Genomic DNA, 8,025 nt, shown 5'->3' with positions numbered 1-8,025 from the left:
CCCCAGGATGTGATTTATTACTTCTGTGCTAAATATTTCCCCGCTCATAAGAAACAATCTGCCTTAAGGGAAATATATAATTTTGTGCAAATTGAAGAAGAGAGTCTCCCACAAGCTTGGGGGAGGCTTCTCCGATTACTTAATGCTTTGTCTGATCATCCTCTCAAGAAAAATGAAATACTTGATATCTTTTATAATGGACTAATCGATGCTTCCAGAGACCACCTAGATAGTTGTGCTGGTTGTGTTTTCAGGGAAAGAACTGTTGATCAAGCTGAATTGCTATTGAATAATATGTTGAGTAATGAAAATGATTGGGCACTTCCTGAACCAACTCCTAAGCCAACTCCGAAGAAAAGGGGTATTCTATTTCTCAGTCCTGAAGATATGCAAGAGGCAAAGAAATCTATGAAAGAAAAGGGTATTAAAGCTGAAGATGTTAAGAATTTACCATCTATTGAAGAAATACATGGTCTTGATAACCCGACACAGGTAGTAAAGGTAAATTCTCTCTATAGATTTGATGAAGGTGATATTCCTCGTTATAAGTCTGCTAGCCAATGCTTAGATGAGTTTGATAATTTTATTGTTAAACAGGAAAACTTCAATGCTTATGTTGGTAGACAATTGAAACGTAATGCTTATATGATTGAACACTTGAATGATTATATGTCTAGAGTTAAAGGTGAACTTAAACTTATTAGTAAACATGCTTCTATGGTTACCACTCAAGTAGAACAAGTACTTAAGGCTCAGAATGATTTGCTCAATGAATTAAATAATAAGAAAAATGATAATGCTGTTAGAGTTATGACTAGAGGGGTTAAAATGACTTAGGAACCTTTGTACCCTGAGGGCCACTGTGGGAGTCCTGGATTAGGGGGTCTCCGGACAGCCGGACTATCTCCATTGGCCGGACTGTTAGACTATGAAGATACAAGATTGAAGACTTCGTCTCGTGTCCGGATGGGACTCTACTTGGCATGGAAGGCAAGCTAGGCAATACGGATATGTGTATCTCCTCCTTTGTAACCGACCTTGTGTAACCCTAACCTCTCTGGTGTCTATATAAACCGGAGGGTTTTAGTCCGTAGGACAACAAACAATCATACCATAGGCTAGCTTCTAGGGTTTAGCCTCTCCGATCTCGTGGTAGATCTACTCTTGTACTACCATATCATCAATATTAATCAAGCAGGACGTAGGGTTTTACCTCCATCAAGAGGGCCCGAACCTGGGTAAAACATTGTGTCCCCTGCCTCCTGTTACCATCCGCCTTAGACGCACAGTTCAGGACCCCCTACCCGAGATCCGCCGGTTTTGACACCGACATTGGTGCTTTCATTGAGAGTTCCTCTGTGTCATCGCCGTTAGGCTTGATGGCTCCTACTATCATCGATAGCGATGCAGTCCAGGGTGAGACTTTTCTCCCCGAACAGATCTTCGTGTTCGGTGGCTTTGCACTGCGGGCCAATTCGCTTGGCCATCCAGAGCAGATTGAAATTTACGCCCCTGGCCACCAGGTCAGGTTTGGAAGCTTAAACCACACGACCGATATCCGTGGAGACTTGATCTTCGACGGATTCGAGCCTCTGCCTTGTGCGCCACGCGGTCACGATGAGTACGATTTAGCTCTACCATCGGACAGTGCCCAGGAGATCGCACAGGCAGCCGCTCCGACCCTCAATTCCGAGCCAGTTGCGCCGTCCATGGACGGGTGGATGGACCCTGCCACGGAGGCCTTACCCTCAGCAGCGATCGAGCCAAACATCGACCTTACCTTGCACGAGAGCCGTGTTGTTAAACTGCCGGATCCTTCTCCGGCCATGGACTCCGAACCGCCTGCGCCCATTCCTATTGAATCCGATTGGGCGCCGATCATGGAGTTTACCTCCGCGGATATTTTTCAGCACTCGCCCTTTGGCGACATACTGAACTCATTAAGGTCTCTTTCCTTGTTCAGTATGCGGACAATGAAGAAATTCGCGGCCCACCCACCACCCACTTAGTAGCCACTGTCGATGACTTAACTGACATGCTCGACTTCGACTCCGAAGACATCGACGGTATGGATGACGATGTGGGAGACGAAGAGGAACCACTGCCCACAGGGCACTGGACAGCCACCCAAAGAAGGCAATGGCGACGAGATAGCGGAGGATGACCCCTCCAAGAAGCAACCCAAGCGCCGAATTCAGCGGCGCCGCTCTAAGTCCCGCCAAAGCAAAAGTGGTGATACCGACATAGGAGATAATAACACTCCGGATAGTGCCGAAGACAACAACAATCCCCTCCAGCAAGATTTAGAGCAGGCGGATGGAGGAGCCAGCCCTCCTGGGAGAGCGGCAGATGGAGAGGTGGAGGATGATAATTGCATGCCCCCTCCGAAGAGAGGCAAGCCTCGGCGACGACGAATTCGCCGTGCCAGAGGATCCCGTCGAACAAGAGCGCTTCAAATGCCAGCTTATAGCCACGACAAATAGCCTTAAGAAAAAGCAGCAGTAGCTTCAAGCTGATCGAGATCTGCTAGCTGACAGATGGACTGAAGTCCTCGCGGCCGAGGAATATAAACTCGAGCGCCCCTCCAAGAGTTACCCAAAGTGCAGGTTGCTACCTCGACTGGAGGAAGAAGCGTATGACGCGGCTGATCAGCCACCTCGTGGCCGCGATAGACAAGCATTCCAGCCAAAAACTCAGCCTGCACCCCTACGCCACTCAAATAAAAAGGCATAGGGAGATACGCTAGACCTGCGAGACATATTGGAGGACAAAGCAAAGCATGCAAGATTGCTCTAGGATCACGAGGGCGCGCCACTATGTGAGACAATAAACGTCACACCGGATACAGTAAAAGCAAATCCGGCCGGGCCAAACACAGCGGGCAAGACCCATTCGAGTTGCATCGCGATATAGCCCAATACAGAGGCGCCGCACACCCCTTATGCTTCACAGACGAAGTAATGGATCATCAAATCCCAGAAGGTTTCAAACCTGTAAATATTGAATCATACGACGACACAACAGATCCCGCGGTATGGATAGAGGATTTCAACCTCCACATCCACATGGCCCGCGGTGATGACTTACACGCCATCAAATACCTCCCACTAAAGCTCAAGGGACCAGCGCGGCATTGGCTTAACCGCTTGCCAGCAGAGTCCATTAGCTGTTGGGAAGATCTGGAAGCCGCATTCCTCGACAACTTTCAGGGCACTTATGTGCGGCCACCAGATGCCGATGACTTGAGCCACATAATTCAGCAGCCAGAAGAATCGGCCAGGCAATTCTGGACTCGGTTCCTAACTAAGAAAATCAAATCGTCGACTGTCCGGATGCAGAGGCCCTAGCGGCTTTCAAACACAACATCCGCGACGAATGGTAGCCCGACACCTTGGTCAGGAAAAGCCGAAATCTATGGCAGCCCTCATGACACTCATGACCTGCTTTTGTGCGGGAGAAGACAGCTGGCTGGCTCGCAATAATAACATATCAAAGAACCATGGTAGTTCGGATACCAAGGACGGCAATAGCAGGTCACATCGCAACAAACATAAGCGCCGCATTAACAGCGATAATACCGAGGATACGGCAGTCAATGCCGGATTCAAAGGCTCTAAACCCGGTCCGCGGAAAACGCCATTCAAACAAAGTACGTCGGGTCCGTCCAGCTTGGACCGTATACTCGATCACTCGTCTCAACTACACGGCACCCCAGACAAGCCAGCCAATCACACCAACAGGGATTGTTGGGTGTTCAAGCAGGCCGGCAAGGTAATTGCCGAAAACAAGGACAAGGGGCCACATAACGATGATGAGGAGGAGCCTCGGCAGCCACACACCAGAGGACAGAAGAGGTTTCCCCCGCAAGTGTGGACGGTGAACATGATATACGCAACCCACATCCCCAAGAGGGAGCGGAAGCGTGCGCTCAGGGACGTATATGCGTTGGAGCCAGTCTCCCCAAAGTTCAACCCATGGTCCTCCTATCCGATCACTTTCGATCGCAAGGACCATCCCACTAGTATCCGTCATGGCGGATTCGCCGCACTGGTTCTGGACCCAATCATTCACGGATTTCACCTCACTTGAGTCCTTATGGATGGCGGCAGCAGCCTGAACCTGCTTTATCAGGACACAGTGTGCAAAATGGGTATAGACCCCTTAAGGATCAAGCCCACAAAAACGACCTTCAAAAGCGTCATTCCAGGCGTAGAGGCCCATTGCATAGGCTCAATTACACTGGAAGTGGTCTTCGGATCCCCGGATAACTTCCGAAGCGAAGAGTTAATCTTCGATATAGTCCCGTTCCGCAGTGGTTATCATGCACTGCTCGGGCGAACCGCATTTGCGAGATTCAATGCGATAACACATTATGCATACCTCAAGCTCAAGATGCCAGGACCTCGCGGGGTTATTACAGTCAATGGAAACACAAAGCGCTCTCTCCATATGGAGGAGCACACCGCGGCCCTCACAGCAGAAGCGCAAAGCAGCCTCTCAATGCAATCCACCGGTTCGGCGTTTCAAGACCCGGACACCTTCAAGCGCGCTCGAAGCAATCGGCAACTAGACCGCCTGGCGCGATCTGAGCTCGCGTAGCAATGCAGCCCCCACCCCAGTCCTAGCCAAATGGCAAAACTCGTGCCACGCATACATAATTACGCATTAAAAATACCATGGGCACAGGTGGGGAGGGGGGCACAACTGCGGCACGCCCCAAGACGCGGCTTAAACCGCACTAGGGGCTTCCCGTTTGGTTATTTTTCTCTTTTCAGGACCTTAATCTCTGGAAACCCTGTCCGGCAGCACTATTGCCGAACACATGATGCAACAACCATGGAGGCAGAAAGCTACGTCACACCACGGCATTCCCAGGTGGATTATAATAACGAGCGAAATATTTGATTTAATACTATTCCTCAGCTTGCCCTTGGAAGGGAAATAGCCCTACTCTTTGCTTATCGCACCATCTGTATCATTCTGCTTTAACGCACCTTTTTGAATAAAAAATGCATAACATTACGACTATTATTGCATTCTTGTTATATATATATATGTGTGTGTGTTCAATAATGACGCCTTGCAACCGTACACTTTGGTACGACCAATACACCAGGGGCTTACGTACCCCACAATATGGTGTGAAAAGTCCGAACACTTTCACAACTGCGGCACCCCGAACTTATAGCATTATATGCATCAGCTCTGAATCATGTCTTTGGTCAAATGTTGGGTTTGCCCGGCTCCTATGTTTTGGTACCTTACGTTCTGCTCTATCGGCTAAGGTAGCGCTAGGAGAACTACTGCGATTGTGCCCCGGTTCTGCTGGGATTAGCACCTCAGTAGAGAAAGCTAAAACTGACTGTCATGATAAGGCGAGAGACTGGTCGCTGTTCGGCGAGGTTTTCGAGTCCCTAAAGACTTATACCTCTTAGAGCGAGGGGCCGGCCCTGTACGGCTTAAAGGCGTGTATCGCGCCCCGAATTCGGCCTTCCGAATACTAGGGGCTTCGCCAAAAATTAAAATTATAGAATTCTATGGCTAAGTGAGAGTGATAAAGCATTATTAGTCCGGCTGCCTTGTTCGTTGTGCTGAGCACCTCCCTCGAAGGACCCAAACATGGGAACAAGAGTGCTCAGGTTTATCCCGAACACCCCAGCACTCGTGGCATGGGGGCAGAAGCCGAGGACTAGCCATCTCTCAGATTGGATAAACAGCCAAACAGAAGGTAATATTTTAAATTCACACAAGCGTTGCATAGCGCATATGAAACAAGTTTTCATCATACAGGATCACACGAGCAAGTTTACTCAAATATTACATCCTTTGAACATTCGTCCACTACAAGACGGGCACCCTTCAGGACACCCTCATAATAAATTTCGGGGGTGCGATGCTCCTTGCCCAATCTCGTCAAAAGATCCAGTATGACCGTAGTCATAAGGAAGTGGCTTATGAAATTGGCGACAAAGCTTACCTTCGGGTTACCCCTTTGAAGGGTACCCATCGATTCGGTATCAAGGGCAAGTTGGCTCCTCGTTACATTGGTCCCTTTCTCATTCTCGCTAAACAAGGAGAGGTTGCCTACCAGTTGGAACTACCCCCACATCTTTCTCGAGTTCATGATGTCTTCCACGTCTCTCAACTTAGGCGTTGCTTCTCGGATCCCATCCGCGGAGTGGACCACGAAACGCTTGATCTCCAAGATAACCTCGCTTATCGAGAGTACCCTGTCTGCATCCTTGATCAAGCGGAGCGTGTCACTTGACGTCATAACATCAAGTTTCTCAAGGTTCAGTGGTCTCATCATCCCGAGAGAGAAGCTACGTGGGAGCGTGAAGATCGTCTTCGACTTGAGTACCCCACTTTCTTTCTGCCAACCCCTGAATCTCGGGACGAGATTTCTTCGAGTGGGGGCGAGTTGTCACATCCCTAGTTCTGGTATGACCTAGACCAGCTAGCCATTTGTGCATCATGTTTAAATTCCATTTAAATTTGAAATGGGGATTTGTGAAACCCTCAGAATCATTTCTGGAAATAATCCAGATAAAAATTTCTCCAAAAAGGTCCAAGAAAATGTTCATGTTACTCTCTGAAAATATTGGCCAGAGGTAAAAAAATCAAACCAATATTTTAAGGAACTCATAAATATTTATTTTGGACTTTTGGAGTTAATCCAGTAATTATTTGCGTTGGATAAATATTTATATATATATATATATATATATATGAAATATTGTCCAATAATTCTGAATTTTGGTGAGGGGCTTTGGAATAATCCCTTAGGCCCCTGCAAAAATTTTCAGAATTAAATAAAATGATTTGGTATTTTTATCAAATCAAAACAAATGTCAGAAAATAGAAAAGAGAAATAAGAGAAATAAGAGAGAAGGAGAGAAGTACCTGGGCCTTACCTGGCAGCCCATCTGGCCGGCCCAGTCCACCAGGGGCAGGGAGGTCTTCTTCCTCCCGCCAGTCGGATGCATAGCGCGTGCCCGACGCGCGCACGGCCATCGCCGCCACCTCCTGCTTCCCCGCTCGCTGCTGGAGTCCCCCGACAATGCCACGCACTCCCCTCGGCCTCTCTCACTCCCTCTCCCTCTCTCTAGTGGCCTCCCCTCCTCTCTCTCGCCTTCCCCGCGAACGCCCGAGCGCTGTCGTCGCCGCCGCTCGCCATAGCCATGCCCACTGTGCTCCCCTAGCGTCGCTGCTATGTCCTAGAGCTCCGCCCTGTCGCCTTCTTCGTCTTCGTCAAGCCACGCAGCTGGGGACGCCCTACCTTGACCTTGTTGCCGCCGTTTTCCACCGCGAGCGCCCGAGATCGCCGGCGCCCGTACGTCGCCGTCTGGCCTTCCCCGAGCCCGCTTCGACGCCCTCTGCGACCGCTGTGAGCTCCATCATCGTTTGCCCCTCTTCCCCTTGCCTCTCGATCACCGCAGCCGCCGTTTTGACCGAAGCCGTAGCACCTCGCCGCCGGCCATGGTGCCGCCGTGGCCAGGGGCCGAGCCAGCCGCACCCGCGCGCGTCACTGTGCTCCTGGTGACGCCAGGAGGCCGTAGAGCCTCTCCGCTCGCCTCCCCATGCACCGCAACCCTCGCCCGCACTTGGCCGTGCTCCGGCCGCCGCCGCGAGCCTCGCTCCGGCGAGCTCTGGCCAGCCCTCCTCCTCCTATCTACCCCACTAGATGCGGGAGAGCACGGGCTACGCCCCGGTGCTCTCCGCCGTCCTTTTGGTCACCGGAACGGTGATCCCGAGCCCCTCCGCCGTGTTCGGCCTCGCCGGCGGCTAAACGCCGGTGGTGTTGACCGGTCTAACCCCCCCAGTTGACCTGGTGTTTGACCACCCAGGGTCAATGACATGTGGGCCCGGCTCTGCTAAATTTAGTTTAGGATTAGTTTAAAAATTAATTGACTTTGTTAATTAACTATGGCACTGACGTGTGGCCCCCACACGTCAGATTTGACCTCGACAGCCACGTTGACTCGCTGACGTAGTGATGACGTCATGCTAACGCAGTTATTCTTT

The sequence above is a fragment of the Triticum aestivum genome, chromosome 2A, assembly GCF_018294505.1.
Source record: "Triticum aestivum cultivar Chinese Spring chromosome 2A, IWGSC CS RefSeq v2.1, whole genome shotgun sequence".
NCBI classification, from domain to species: domain Eukaryota; kingdom Viridiplantae; phylum Streptophyta; class Magnoliopsida; order Poales; family Poaceae; genus Triticum; species Triticum aestivum.
Note: the sequence above shows the minus strand (reverse complement) of the source record.